The following is a 15175-nucleotide window of genomic DNA, read 5'->3' as shown; positions in this document are numbered from 1 at the left end:
TGTATACTTAAAACTTTCTAAGAGGATAAATCTTGTAAGTGTTCTAACAACACATATAAACATGAAATAATAATAATAATAATAATAACAATAATAAAGGGGGCCAGAGACAACTTTGGGAGGTGATAGATGTGTCTGTGGCCTTGAAGGTGGGGATTGTTTCATGGGTGTATACTTATCCCCAAATTCATCAAATTGTATTCATTAACTATGTACAGCTTTTTACATGTTAATCAGGCCTCAATAAAGTGGTTAAAAACAATTTTTTTAATTAAGAAAAAGACCTGGTCCGTGTCTGTCTCTTGGCTGATGACCCAGTATGGCTGGCTGCTGACAGCATGCTCCATTTTCTTCCACCAAGATCACCACTCCTGCTCGCAGGCTGTGTACGAGTCAGCATTCTATTCACCCAAGAATGAAAGATAATCATCAACAGGCATCAGGCTATAAAATTCTGTCTCCAGGCTTATAAACTCAAGTTGTGAGAGACAGGTACACCTAAAATTAACACGGTTGAAGTAGTACCTTGAAAAGGCCTTACTAAAACAAAAGCTGATAACTTACTTTAAAGCTGATCAAGATCATCTCTTCATACTAATAACAAAAGCAAAGAAATAGTGCCATCAGGAAGCCAAAAAAAGGTATTTTGGGGAAAGGGTCCAAATCTTGGAGTCTTGAAAGCTGCCCTCCCCAAGTCCACGAGTTCAGGCATTCTGATGACATCGCAGGTGGCCTTTCACAGCCATAGTGGAATCACAGAGCTGTGTAGGACGTGTCTCGCAGCTTCAGGTTTCAATGGAGATTTCTGCATTTACCCAAAAACCTTTGAACTAACTATGCAAGGATGTAATCACAATTTTCCACTTCCGGCATTGTTGGAGATGTGGTTTTGGTGGATCTCAAGTTTTCTGGAACAGCAGTTTGAGACTGTGATTTGATTAAGTGTGTGAAATGTTCTAGGGTGAGTGCATAAGCATGTAATTCATGTTTTTAAACACAGGTTATGAAATGCACATTGCCTATTTGGCTTTATATCAATTCTCCTAACTCCTATATTTTCATGGCTTTTATTTTTATTAAAGTGATTTTGTTTTTTCAGCATTACTTTCCTTATTCCTCACTTCAAACAAATTATTTAGATGACTTTATTTTCTACTAAACCTTGAAAATATATTACCCTACCAGCCCCCATCTTTCTTTGATGTTATTTTTCTGCAACAATTCTTGGTAGTGGTGTCCAGTATCACAACAGCTAGCATTTACTGGCCACTTACTATATGCCAGGCACTGTATTATCTCATTTAAGTTACTGAAAACACAATTGTAAATTCTCCTGTTACTTCTGCTTGGTAGAATTTGTTAAAGACTCGTTTATTAGTGTGAGAATTACCAGCAGCTTTGCTGCTTGGAGTAGACTGAAAACATAACCCACTCGTATTCAAGCCTGGGGACCGAACGGGGCTGCTAGTCCAGCTGGCCATGGGAAGCATCTGGATCATTTCATTTAACGCCTTTAGAAATATTTCTCACTGGGCTAATTCGAGGAAAATGGCTTGTCATGGATGATATCTGACTTTAATAGCAGCTAAAATGCTTCCCCAATAAATTTCATAAAACGAAACAGGTGTAAAGCCACAGTTGGAAAGTCAGCCGCCAAGGAGTGCTGCCGGGATTATGGGCCAACTTTCCCGTGGAAAGCGGGTCCCTGGGAGGTGGCAGGGATCCGTGTTAGCAGGATTCTTCCCCCAATGCTTTAAAAAACTCATCGTTTGTTCAAGCATTCATTTAATAAATACTGATCTACTGTATAGAGGCACTCTGCTGGGTCTTGGCAGGCCACAAACATTAATGCACTTCAGCCTCAAGGAGTTGCAGGCCAGTGGCAATGAAAGGACCTGATAGGATCTGGGCGAAGCACTGCCACCCCATGTACATGCAGACTGCCCCCGAGCTACATGTGGAGAAAATGCAAGTCCCGGAGTTGAAGGAGGTGCCAAAGGGCAGTGAGTCTGGATCGGTTAGAGAGAAAAGACCTGCAGAGGATGCTGAAAGAGAACAAGGCGGTGGATGCTGGTGGCAGGACACAGCTCCCCTACCCGCTGGAGAAACCACCAGGGATTTAGAGACATGCCAGTTGAGAGCTGAGCCCAGGCTGGGTGGCCTGTGAGGACTGGCTGCTGTGCAAGGAGGTGGAGCTGACGGGTGGCAGGCAGCCTAGGAGAGCTGTTACCAAGGGCACACCTCCCGGGTTGGTCAGCTGGCTTCTGTTTGCCTCCAAGATGTTGTGTGAGCCATGTGCCAGGCCAGCTCTGAGAGAGGAGCGAGCAGCACCTCCAGGATCCAGTGCAGAGGGCGGAGGGGCCGAAAGTTCGTGTATTCGGCAGAGCTCCAGGGCAGTGGGAGCTGTGGGGCTGAGCCAAGAAGCCATCCACCTCAAGGCTTATACGTCTGCACAGAGAAGGGAGGGCCAAGATTGTGAGGCGAACAGCCCTCAAGGGAGAGAATGGGCCCTGTGATTCTCCTGCACTCCCAAGACATGCATAAGGAGAATAAGGATGATGGTTATAATAATGTACTGAGTGCTTACAATGTGCCAAACATTTTTCTAGGTGCTTTACACATCTTACCTCATTTAACCTTCATAACAACTGTAGGAGGCAAATACTGTTTGACAAATGATAAACCTGAGCACAAGACAGGTGAGAGACACTCCCCAAGGTCTCACTGCTAATCCCCAGCACAGCTAGATTTCACACCCAGGCTGCCTGCCCTGGACCCACATTTCTAGTCACTCAGCCATTGTGCCCCCTTATGAAGGCCATGCTTCAGAGAAATGAAAATCTGCTCAGTCAGGATCCCAGCCCAACATCAGTCAACACAGGCATCTAAGATGCATTTCGAGAGTGTATGATTGGGAGAGCTCAGCCACATAATGCGGGATCTGGCTTTGGGTTCCCAGCAGTTTATTTGCTTAGAAAGTCTTCATTCTCTCTGACCTGGACGCAGAGCAGGAGAAGCTCATGCTGTGGGTGTGCAGATGTCAGCAGGTCCTAAAAGCCAGTGGGAGAGCAGGGTAAGCGTCAAACCACTCCCGTGATGCTGTGTGAACGCTGACAGACATTTCGCTACAGTTAATGTGTGGCTCAAGACCTGTCCATATCCAGAGCAGGAGCTTCCAGTAGCCAACTTCTCTTAAAATTCGAATATCTCATTGCTAAGGGTAGACTTTTCCAGTAATTCTTTTACATCTTGTTTTGGAGTTAAAAGACAAGGAAAATAAAATGTAACTCCTGGATTTCAGTCGTTTTGGGTGGAGGGAAGAGGAAAGAAGGAAGATAATAAAGGGAAATTAAAAAAATGGTTTATGTTCATGCAAAAACCTGTACGTGAATGTTCGTAGTAGCTCTATCCTAAATAGCCAAAAACTGGAAACAACTTAGATGTCCTTCAGTCAGTGAAGAGTTAAACAAACTGGTCCATCCATACATGGACTACTACTCATCCATATCAAAGAATGAACTATTGATATACGCCAAAAACATTGTACTTGCTGCTCATGAAATTCCCTTCCTATAGGGCTGACCACCTGTACTTTCTTTCAAATACTCTTAAGGACGCTAAGAAAAAAGAATGCAGCAATCCCATAATAGTCTGGGAAATTAAGTACCTGGGCAGTCTGTGTTAGGGGTGGCTGTCACTGGTGTTGCATGAAGTTATGTATAAGTGGTTGTGTGGTGGAGCTGGCTTGTATGGTTCATGAGGGCTAAGTGGGCACATCTCTTCCCAACCCATGTTCAGTGAAGTCACAATGGTAGCTTACAATCAGCCATGGTGGGTGTATTTACATCATGGAAATCAACAAATCAGAGGTCGCCACCACTTCTGAGAGCTGATCAGCACACCACTGTGGGTAAGTCACCTGAGTAAGTTATTCTAGAAGGCTCCACAGGTGAATGGTGGGAATAATCCAAGACAGAGAGGTCTAAATCAGCTTCTATATCCCTCACTGTATCACCACCCTGACAGTCAGTTCTGAAGAAGATACATTTCCCAAACCAGAAATAAAACTTGAGTGGAAAAAGCTGGGAGGTCTGAATAAGGAAAATATTTGCATTTTAATAAACAAAGATTTCACATTTTTCACAGAACATGAAAAATAGACCAGTTCCTGAGAGCCTGGGAAAATAAAATGGTACCTCACACAGTGAGACAGGTCACTGAAGAGGAAAAGTCCTGGGCCAGGTCTGGTGCCTTGTATCCATCTTGAGGGAAGGAGATGCACAGCCTGCAAAAATCGTTGCCTGAGTACCTTACAAAAATTTTTAATGATAAAAAGCCTATGTCTTAAAAATCATTTGACAAAATGCAACTCCTGTCCATGCTAAAAACTCTCGGCAAACTAGGAATAAAGGGGAATTTCCTTAACTCGATACAAAGTTTCTACAAAAAACCCAACTCTACAACTCTCATATCTAATGAAGAAATACTGAATGTCTCTCCCCTAAGATCAGGAAAAGGCAAGGTTGTTTTCCTCTCTCTTATTCAACATATGACTCTCACAACTCTTATTCAACATAGTTCTGGAAGTTTATATTACAATAAAGTAAGACAAAGAAATAAAAAGAATACAGATTGGAAAGGAGAAAACAAAAGTGTCTCTCCTTGCAAATAATATGACTGTCTATGTAGAAAATCCCAAAGAATTGGCAAAAAAGAAAACAAAAAAAACCTCCTAGAACTAGTAAGGGTAAGAACAGCAAGGTTCTATGATACAACATCAATATAAAAAAATCAATCACATTTCTATAATAATGATATGGAATAATAATGGAAAATGAAATTAAAAACACTAAATCATTTACAATCACACCAAAGAAAACGGATGCTTAGATGTAAATGTAACAAAATATATACAGAATCTGTATGCTGAAAATTACAAAATATTGGTGAAAGAAATCAAAGAAGACCTAAATAATTGAAAGACATACAATGTTCATTGATTGAAAGACTCAACATAGTAAAGATGCTAATTCTCCCCAAACTGATATATAGCTTTAATGCAATCCCTACCAAAATTTTGGGACCTGGGGCTGAGCAAAGAATTCTTAGCCTTGACTACAAAAGCATAACCCGTACAAGGAAAAAGTGATAAATTAGAACTCAGGAAAAAATTAAAATTTGCTCTGCAAAAGACTCTCTTAAGAAGATGAAAAGACTAGTCACAGACTAGGAGAAAATACTTGCAAACTACATATAAACAAAGGACTAGAATTTAGAATATATAAAAACTCAACATTAAAAAACAAACAGTCTAACTAGGAAATGAGCGAAAGACACGAACAACATGTCAGCGAAGAGGATATCCAGATGGCAAATAAGCACATGACAAGATGTTAAACAACGTGAGCCATTAGGGGAACGCAAATCAAAAACACAGTGAGCTATCGCTACACACCTTTCAGAATGGCTAAAACGAAAAAGAGTAACAGTACCAAATACTGCCAAGGAGCCAAAAAGCTGGATCTTCCGTAGATTGCTGCTAAGAATGAAAAATAAAACAGTCACTCTGGAAAACAGTTCAGCAGTTTCATACAAAACTAAACATGCAACTACCATACAACCGACCAATGGCACTCGGGCTTTTCCCAGAGAATAAAAATTTGTGTTTACATCAAAAGCTGTACACAAATGTTCATAACAGCTTCGTTATAAGAGCCAAAACCTGGGAACAAACCAAATGTCTTTCAGTGGGTGAATGGTTAAACCAACCGTGGTACATCCATAAAGTGGAATGGTACTCAGCAACGAAAAGGGCAAACTATCCGCACACACAGCTTGGAGGAATCTCCAGGGAATCATGCTGAGCGAAAGAGGCCAATCCTAAAAGCCACACACTTTATTATTTTATTTATATAACATTCTTGAAATAACAAAATTATAGACATGGAGACCAGATTAGTGACTGTCAAGAATCAGGATGGGACCTGGGGGGAGGTGTGTATGGCTGTAAAAAGGCAACATGAGGGATCCTTGTGGTGATGGAAATGTTTTCTATCTTGACTGTATCAATGAAGGTATCCTGGTCATGATAATGTCCTACAGTTTTGCAAGATGTTGCCGTTGGAAGAAATGGAGTAAATAGTACACAGGATCTCTCTGTATTATTTCTTACCAATGTATGTGAGTATACAATTATCTCAAACTGAAAAAATCTAATTTTTTTAAAACATATATCTCGAGAACTTAGTTGTTTTTTTTTTACATTTTATCTGCATTTTTTGCTTATAAGTTTATGTAAGTTTCTCTGAAAATATTAGCTTATTTGTATATTTAAGAGACTTTAAAAATGTTTGATCATTTCACACAGTAATTCTAAGCCCAGAAATATATCCTGAGAAAAAGTCCAAAATGCAAACAAAGATGTTCGTTGTAACATTATTTATTACCCAAAAAGCCTGAAATCAACTTTATGTCCAAAATGTGAGGGATTAAATAAAATGTTATATCCAAACAATGAAATATTCCACAACCACAAAAGACAATGTTAACAAAAAATAATTCAATGACATGATAAGATAAAAATTTTTAATATAATGTTAAAGGACAAAATGAAGACGGAAAATTGCACATTCAATGATTTCAAGAATCTACATGATGTGGCTAGAATGAGAGAAATACTCCTAATGTTAGCAATAATAGTCTCCAGGTGACAGATTGTGGGGAATTTTAGTCTCCTCTCATATTCTTTTTGGTTTTCCACAATGAGCTTACTGCTGGTATGATCTGGGACTAGTTCCTGTCCATTCTAAGCCTCAGTGTCCTCGTTCATATGGAGATAATAATAGTTCTTTCCTTATATTTGGTATTATGTCTATAGGGCTTAGCAAACTATCCAACAGACAATAAATGACAAACAAATGTTACTTATTTGACAAGCATGTATGAATAGCACTTAGAACGTACCAGGCACTATTCTAAGAACTTTCCAAATATTAACTCATTTAGGCTTCATAACAAGACTCTGAATTAAGTACTATTATTACTGAATGAGGAAACTGAGGCACAGAGAAATTAAACAATTTGCCCAAAGTTATACAGCTAATAAATAGTAAGCTGGAGTTTGAACCCAGATAGTCTGGCTCCAAAGTCTGTGCTATTAGTCATTACACAGTTTACCATTACCAGTTATTATTATTATGGAGCAGAAGTAAAACTAAGAGTCAGATGCAAAAATAACAGAAAATGCAGAATTTTTCTAGAGATATATGATTGATGACAACCAGCATGGGGAATGGCAGAGCAGATACATTACTAGAAGTACTTATGGAATTTAGAGTCATATAGTTTAAACTAGATATCAGCTCCCCCAGTTCTAATCTATATGGCCTTGCATGAATTATTTAATCCTTCCAGGCATAAATTACACAATTTGTGAAATAAGATAGTAACGATACTTACATTTCAGACTCAATGAAAGAATTATTGAAGATAATACATGCAAAGTAACTCTATATGATGCCCACTCAACAAATGCTAGTTTCTTTTCTCCTTGTTAACATCTAAAACACTGTTTTTAAATTGGGCAGAACACATTCAGATGATCACATCAAAATATATGCCTCCTGATAAATGGACCATCTCCTGATTATCACCAGCAAAATAAAATTGATGCATGGTATCTAAGTGGCTTAATGGACCATCTCCACTACATAACCCAAAGCTTCTGGAAAACGCGGAACTTACAGGTTGTGTAGTTGTAGCATCTCTTGGAGCCTAAATACCCAGCATAAACAGCAAGTGGGAGATTCTTGGTAAAACTGTTTACTTGATAAATACAGCAGACATTATAAAATATCCACTGGCAGAGTCCTAGGACTTAACATCAAAAGAAAATATACACCATCCACTCTTTATGGAGTTTTGTGATCCAATAAAAATGGAAAGAGACCACTGCATCAACATACAATCCCAACATAACAATGAGGTACAAGAGACACTGGGATACCATCTGGAGCAAAAGAAAAAGAGAATGACCAAGTGTAACTAAACTATCTTTAGTAGAGCCAAACTAGTAGTGTGGTATTGCTTATAGCTGGGGACAGATCATCAGGGAAGCTTAACTAAGGCGTTGGCGATCGGTGAGTTTCCTGGTCACAGGGGGAAAAAAAGTCTTTACCACATGAGGCATAAACCTGAGGGAAAATGGATTATCTGCCATAGTACAAAATGTGTTTTGCATTGATCATTTTAACAGTCAGGTAATTTCATAACCATGACAATTAGTAAAATTCTATATCTTGAAGTCATATGTGCCAAATTTGTGAAAGTTGCCGTAAAAAGAACACAAGCTTTGGAGCTAAATAGGGGTTGACTCCCTGACTCCTTTCCATACACTAAAGTGACTTTGAGCAAGGCATTTAAGTCCCTTTAATTCTCAGTTTTATTCAGCTATAAAATGAAAAAAAAATTACCCAACTTTGCAGCATTGTTATGACGATTATAGTTGAAATATGGAAAGGGCACATATCAGGTGCCCACTAAATCATAACTGCTATTATTATTATTGAGTTAAAAGAAATGGAAACTCTTTAAACATTAATAAAAAATATTTCTTCATGGCAAAATTTCAAAAAATGTCACCAAGATCACCATCTTCAAAAACAAACATCAGAATTAAAATGGAATGCTGAAGATATTCAAGTAACCCAGAAGAAGCAGGAAAGGAGAAACAAAGGAATAAAAGATATGGAGAACAAACAAAAAACAAACAATAAAATGGTGTAGCTAAATCCAAACATATCAACAATTATACTAATTGTAAATGGCCTAAACATACCAAATGAAAAATGGAGTAATAATCTCTTAGAAGGGGAAAAACAAAACTACCCAACTACAGTCATGTACTGCATAGTGACATTTCCGTCAATGACAGACCACATACACATTGGTGGTCCCATAAGATTAGTACCATACAAACCTAAGTATGTAGCAGGCTATACCATCTAGGTTTGTGAAAGTACACTCTATTATGTTCAAAAAACAATGAAATCCCCTAATAGCGTCTTTCTCAGAACATATCCCTGTCGTGAAGTGATGCATGACTATATATACTGTCTGTAAGAAACTCACTTCAAACGTAACATTATAGTTAGGTTAAAAGTAAAAGGATGAAAAATGATATACCATGTGAACACTAATAAAAGAGAAAAAAAAGATGAAATGGCTTTATTAATATCATACGAGGTAACTTCAGAGAAAATGACCAGAGAAAAAGAGGGACATTACACTAATGGAAAAAAAAGATGAACTGGCAATATTAATATCATATGAAGTAACTTTAGAGCAAAGAAAATTACCAGAGACAAGGAGGGACGTTACACAGTCATGCATTGCTTAACAATGATAGATTCTGAGAAATGTGTTGTTAGGCAATTCCATCGCTGTGTGAACATCGTGGAGTGTACTCACACAAACTTGGATGGTATAGCCTGCCACATACCTAGGCCCTATGGTACTAATCTTATGGCACCACCATTGTATATGCAATCCATGATTGACCAAAATGTTCTTTTACAGTGCATGCCTGTATAATGATAAAAGGGTCAATTCACCACGAAGACACACCTTCCCTAATGTGTACGCAGTTAACAACACAGCGTCAAAATATTTGAAGCAGAAACCGACAAAACTGAAAGAAGAAATAGAAAAAACAAAATTATGTTTGGAGACTTTAACACGCCCCTCTAGGTAACAGATAAAATTAGTAGATGGAAAATCAGGGAAGACAAAGAGGCCCTGAGCAACTCCAACCAACCAACTGGCTCTAGTGATGTTTAGAAAACACTCCTCTTGGTAACAGCAAAACGCACATTGTTTTTCAAGTGCACATAGAATATTCACCATTTACTTAGAACTAAGCCTTAACAAACTTAAAAGAATTGAAATCATGGACATAAGTTCTCTCATCATAATAGAATTAAACTAGAAACCAGTAACAGAAAGATAATGAAAAATCCCCCAAACTCTTGGAAATTAAACAACACACATAAATAATCCATGGTTCAAAGAGGAAATTTCAAGGGAAATATTTTTTTACATTTAAGCTCAATGAAAATGAAAATAAAACACATCAAAATTTGTAAGATGCCTCTAAAGCAGTGCTAGAGGGAAATTTATAGCATTAAATGCTTATATTAGAAGAAAAGAAAGGTTTCAAATAGACCGCCTGAGGTTCCACCTTAAGTAACTGGAAAAGAATAGCAAAATAAAGCCAAAGCAAGCCAAAGGAAGGAAATAATAAAGAGCAATAATCCATGAAATTGAAACAAAAAAAAATAGAGAAAATCAGTGAGACAAGTAACTGATTCGTTGAAAAGATCAATAGAATTCTAGCAAGACTGACAAAGAAAAGAAGAGAGAAAACACAAATTACCAACACCAAGAATGAAAGAGGGGGTCTCAGTACAGACTACACAGACATCCAAAGGATAATAAGGGGATACTACAAACAACTCTACTAACAAAATTGACAATGGAGGTGAAATGGCCAAATTCCTCAAAAAACACAAACTAACCAGACTCACTCAAGATGAAATAAATAATCTGAACAGTTCTATAAGTCTTAAGGAATTGAACTGATAGTTAAACATTTTCAAAAACAAAAAACCTTTAGGTGTCTTCCCTTGTGAATTCTACCAAACGTTTAAAACAGAAATCATGCAGATTCTATAAATCTCTTTCAGAAAATAGAAGAGTAGAGAACACTCCTCAACTCATGTTATGAGTCCAGAGGTCATTACCCTGATACCAAAACCAGACAAAACCAATGAAAATCCAAGCAAGAAAATTAAAGACCAATATCCCCCATGTACATATGTGCAAAAGTCCTCAAAAAAAATCAGTAAACTGAACCCAACAATACCTAAAAAGAATAATACACCTCAATCAAGTGAGGTTTATGAGGGAAATGTAAGGCTGGTTCATGTTTAAAACTCTATCATGTAATCTCCCATCTTAACATCCTAAAGAAGAAATAGCACATGCTCATATCAATTAATGCAGAAAAAGCATTTGAAAAAATCCAAATCCATTATAACAAAAACTCTCAGCAAATTAACACAAGGAAACTTCCTCAACCTGATAAGACATCTACAAAAAATCTACAGCCAACATCACACTTAGGGTAAGCTGAAGGTTTTATCCCTAATACTGGAAACAAGGCAAAGATGTCCACTCTCATCAGTCCTAATCAATGTCAGGAAGTCTCAGCCAGTGCAATTAGCAAGAAATAGAAATAAAAGACATACCAAATAGAAAAGAAGAAATAAAACTGCCCCTATTCATAGATGACACAATTGTTTACATAGAAAAACCTAAGTAATCTGAAAAAAAATTAATAAATAAGCTAGCAAGGCCTCAGCATACCACGTCACCTCACAAAAATCAATCATATTTCTCATACTACAATGAACATTGAAAACCAAAATTTAAAAATACAGTACCATTTACATTACAGTAGCATTTACAATAGCTCTGAAAATGAAATATGTAGGTATAAATCTAGCAAAATGTACAAGATCTATATGTTGAAAACTACAAACACTGATGAAAAAATTAAAGACCTAAATATGAGACAAACCATGTGTTTATGGATAGAAGGTTTGTGTCCCCCAAAATTCATATGCTGAAGCCTTAACCACCAGTGTGGCTGTATTTGGAGATAGCGCCTCTGAGGAAGTCAAGTTAAATGAGGTTGTAAGGGTGGGGCCCTAATCTAACAGGATAAGTATCTTGATAAGAAGAGACTCAGAGAGCTTTCTCTCTCTCTCTTCTTCCACATATACAAAGAGGTCATGTGAGCACACAGTGAGAAGGCAGCCTGTCTACAATTCAAAGAAAGAGCCCTCACCAGACAATGACCCTGCTGGCACCTTCATCTTGGACTTCTGGTCTCCAGAACTGTGAGAAATTAAATTTCTGTTGCTTAAGCTGTCCAGTCTATGGTATTTTGTTACAGCAGCCTGAGTGGACTAATGCACCATGTTAATGGATTCAAAGACTCAACAAAGTAAATATTTTAATCCCACCCAGATTGCTCTGGAGATTTAATAGCATTACAAACAATATACCAACACGATTTTTTATAGAAAAGCTAATTCTCAAACATATATGGAAAGGCAAAGCAACTAGAATAGCCAAAACAATTGTTAAAAATGAGAATAAAGTTAGAATAACCACACTACCTAAACTTAAGACTTACTAAAAGCTACAATAATCAAGATAATATAGTATTATTGGTCAAAGAGTAGACACATAGACCAATGGAACAAAATAGATGGTCCATAAATAAATTCATACAAATATAGTCAACTGATTTTTGACAAAGGTAAAGGCAATTCAATGGAAAAGGAATATTCTTTTTGACAATGAGGTTGGAACAATTGGATATCCTTATGTAAAAATACAAATCTTGACCTAAACCTCATAACTTATTAAAAAATTATAATGGATCACAGTTTTAAATGTAAAAATAAAACTCTCAAACTTTTAGAAGAAAACTTTTGTGACCTGGGGTTAAACAAAGAGCTGTTAGACATGAACCAAAAGCACAACCCACAAAAGAAAACACTAATAAATTGGACTTCATCAAAAGTATCACCTTTTGCTGTATGAAAGATACTATTTAAAAAATTAAAAGATAAGCTGCATATTGGGAGAAAATATTGGCAAGTCACATATGCAATGGAAGACTTATATCGTGAATGTATAAGGAACTCTCAAAATTCAACAGTGAGACAATGAAACAATTTAAAAATGGGCAAAAGACTTGAACAAACACTTCACTTAAGAGGATACATGGATATCAAACCAAAAGATGTTCAACATCATTAAGCATCACAAAAATGCAAATTAATGCCACAATTAGATATCTCTACACACATATGACTAAAATTAAAAATACTGGCAATACTAAGTGGTGACAAGGATGTGGATCCTTGTACAAAAGCTCTCATATGTTTCTGTGAGAATGCAAAATGGCACAACTTTTCTAGAAAACATTTTGGCAGTTTCTTATAAAGTTGAAGATATACTTACCATATGATCCAGAAATCCCAGCCCTAGTAATTCACTGTAGTGAAATGAAACTTATGTTCGCACAAAAACCTGTACACAAATGTTAATATTAACTCTATTCTTAATCACTCAAAACCGGAAACAACCCAACAGTCCCTCGACAGGTGAAAGGGTGAACTGTGATACATCTACCCAATAGAATACTACTCAGCAATAAGAAGGAACAAACTACTGACGCATGCAACAAACTGGATGAATCTCAAAGGCATTATGCTAAGTGAAAGAAGCCGGTGTCACAAGGTTATGTTCTGTATGACTCCATTTAAATGACATTCTCAGAAAGACGAAACTATAGGGATGGAGAACACATCAGAGGCTGCCAGGGCCTGGGTGAGGGGAGGGGATGACGGAGAAGTAGCACCACGAAATGTTTCTGGTGGTGCAACCATCTGTACCCTGGCTGTGAGGGCAGATACACAAATGTCACATGTTAAAATCCATAGAACTATACATATAAAGAAAGTCCATTTTACTGCATATTGATTTAAGAAATAATTTTTTGAAAACAGAAGTAAGGGGAAGGAGGCAGAGCAAAACGGCAGGGTAAGCTGACCCGGGACTCTCTCCCCTCCAAAGTACAACAAAGGACTGAAAAAAAACCTGAATTTCAGCTAATGAACCTAATGCCAGGACTCAGAGACCTACAGTATCAAAAGACAGAGGATGGAGCCCCTGCTGCCCACCTCGGAGGAGCGGGAACGGGGTAGGAGAGAACATCGCTCACTCCCCTAGAAACCGGGATCGCTGCTCAGGTCCAGGAAGGAGCGGGGGAGGGGCCACGTGACCAGGGGATCCTCTAGGAGTCCCAGGACCAGTGCAGTGGAAACCCACTGACAGGGGAAAGCTTCCGTGTGCGGGGACCCCATAAACCCAGGGCCCCAGGAGACCAGAGAACAGAACTGATCAAATCCAGACCAGTGCACAAGAGAAACCGCCCCCGCCCCAGCAACCGCACTGGGCGCAGCCATCTTGCCCGAAGGCAGAGAGCTCAGAACGTGTGGCACTCGACCCCCATCTAGTGGCAACAGCCTGTTACTGCAACCAAATTCTACCACCATGTGAAAAAACCGCTCCTCTACTATCCAGCAATTTGTAAAAGCCCCAGACCAGAAGGAAAACAATAAAAACACAGAATTAAGTCCTGAGGACTTGGAAATAGGTAAATTAAGTGAAAATGAGTTCAGAGCAGCTATAATCAAAAAACTCAATGAGGTAGAGAGAAAGATAGAGAAATAAGCCGAGTTCTGGAGTTACTTCACAAAAGAGATTGAAATTATAAAGAAGAATCAAACAGAATTACTAGAGATGAAAAACACAATGGACCAGATAAAACAGAATACGGATTCCCTGAATGCCCGCGTAGACTCCACAGAAGAGCAAATTAGCATAATCAAAGATAGACAGGCTGAATGGCTCCAGACAGAGGAAGAAAGAGAACTAAGGATTAAAAGGAATCAGGAAAGTATTAGAGAGATAGCAGATTCAATGAGGAGAAAGAATTTAAGGATCATAGGAATTCTCGAGAACATGGAAAAGGAAAATGGAGCAGAAAGTGTGCTTAATGAAATTATAGAAGAGAACTTCCCAAATCTAGGGATTGAGGGAGAAATATGTGTAGAGGAAGCTTTCAGATCTCCTAGATTTGTCAACGTAAAAAGACCTACTGCAAGGCATATAGTAGTACAAATGGCAAAAATGAATGACAAAGAAAGAATACTCAGGGTTGCAAGACAAAAGAGAATAACCTACAAAGGAGCCCCTATCAGACTGTCAGCGGATTTTTCTGCAGAAAGCTTACAAGCTAGGAGAGAATGGAGTGACATATTCAAAGCTTTAAAAGATAAAAATCTTCAGCCAAGAAAACTCTATCCAGCAAGAATATCCTTCAGATGTGAGGGAGAAATTAAATCTTTTCCAGACAAACAAAAGTTAAGGGAATTTGTAACCAAAAGTCCTCCACTACAAGAAATCCTCAAGAAGACTCTCATACCTGAAAAAAGAAAAAAGAGAGAAAGGGGTCACAAACCACAGACTAGGGAGG

At 38.1% G+C, this 15175-nt stretch overlaps 1 long non-coding RNA gene across 1 annotated transcript; it reads right to left on the bottom strand.

The window, feature by feature from the left end:
- Positions 1-248: 248 nt before the first annotated feature.
- Positions 249-3751, bottom strand: LOC138920649 (uncharacterized). The gene is made up of 2 exons (XR_011432180.1): positions 3668-3751; positions 249-401 (listed from the first exon to the last, which is right to left on the bottom strand). It is a non-coding gene; the product is annotated as an uncharacterized lncRNA (long non-coding RNA).
- Positions 3752-15175: the final 11424 nt, after the last annotated feature.

Source organism: Equus caballus, chromosome 24 (genome assembly GCF_041296265.1).
Source record: "Equus caballus isolate H_3958 breed thoroughbred chromosome 24, TB-T2T, whole genome shotgun sequence".
Classification (NCBI taxonomy): domain Eukaryota; kingdom Metazoa; phylum Chordata; class Mammalia; order Perissodactyla; family Equidae; genus Equus; species Equus caballus.
The sequence above is the reverse complement of the archived record's forward strand: the minus strand, read 5'-3'. Positions and strand labels throughout refer to the sequence as shown.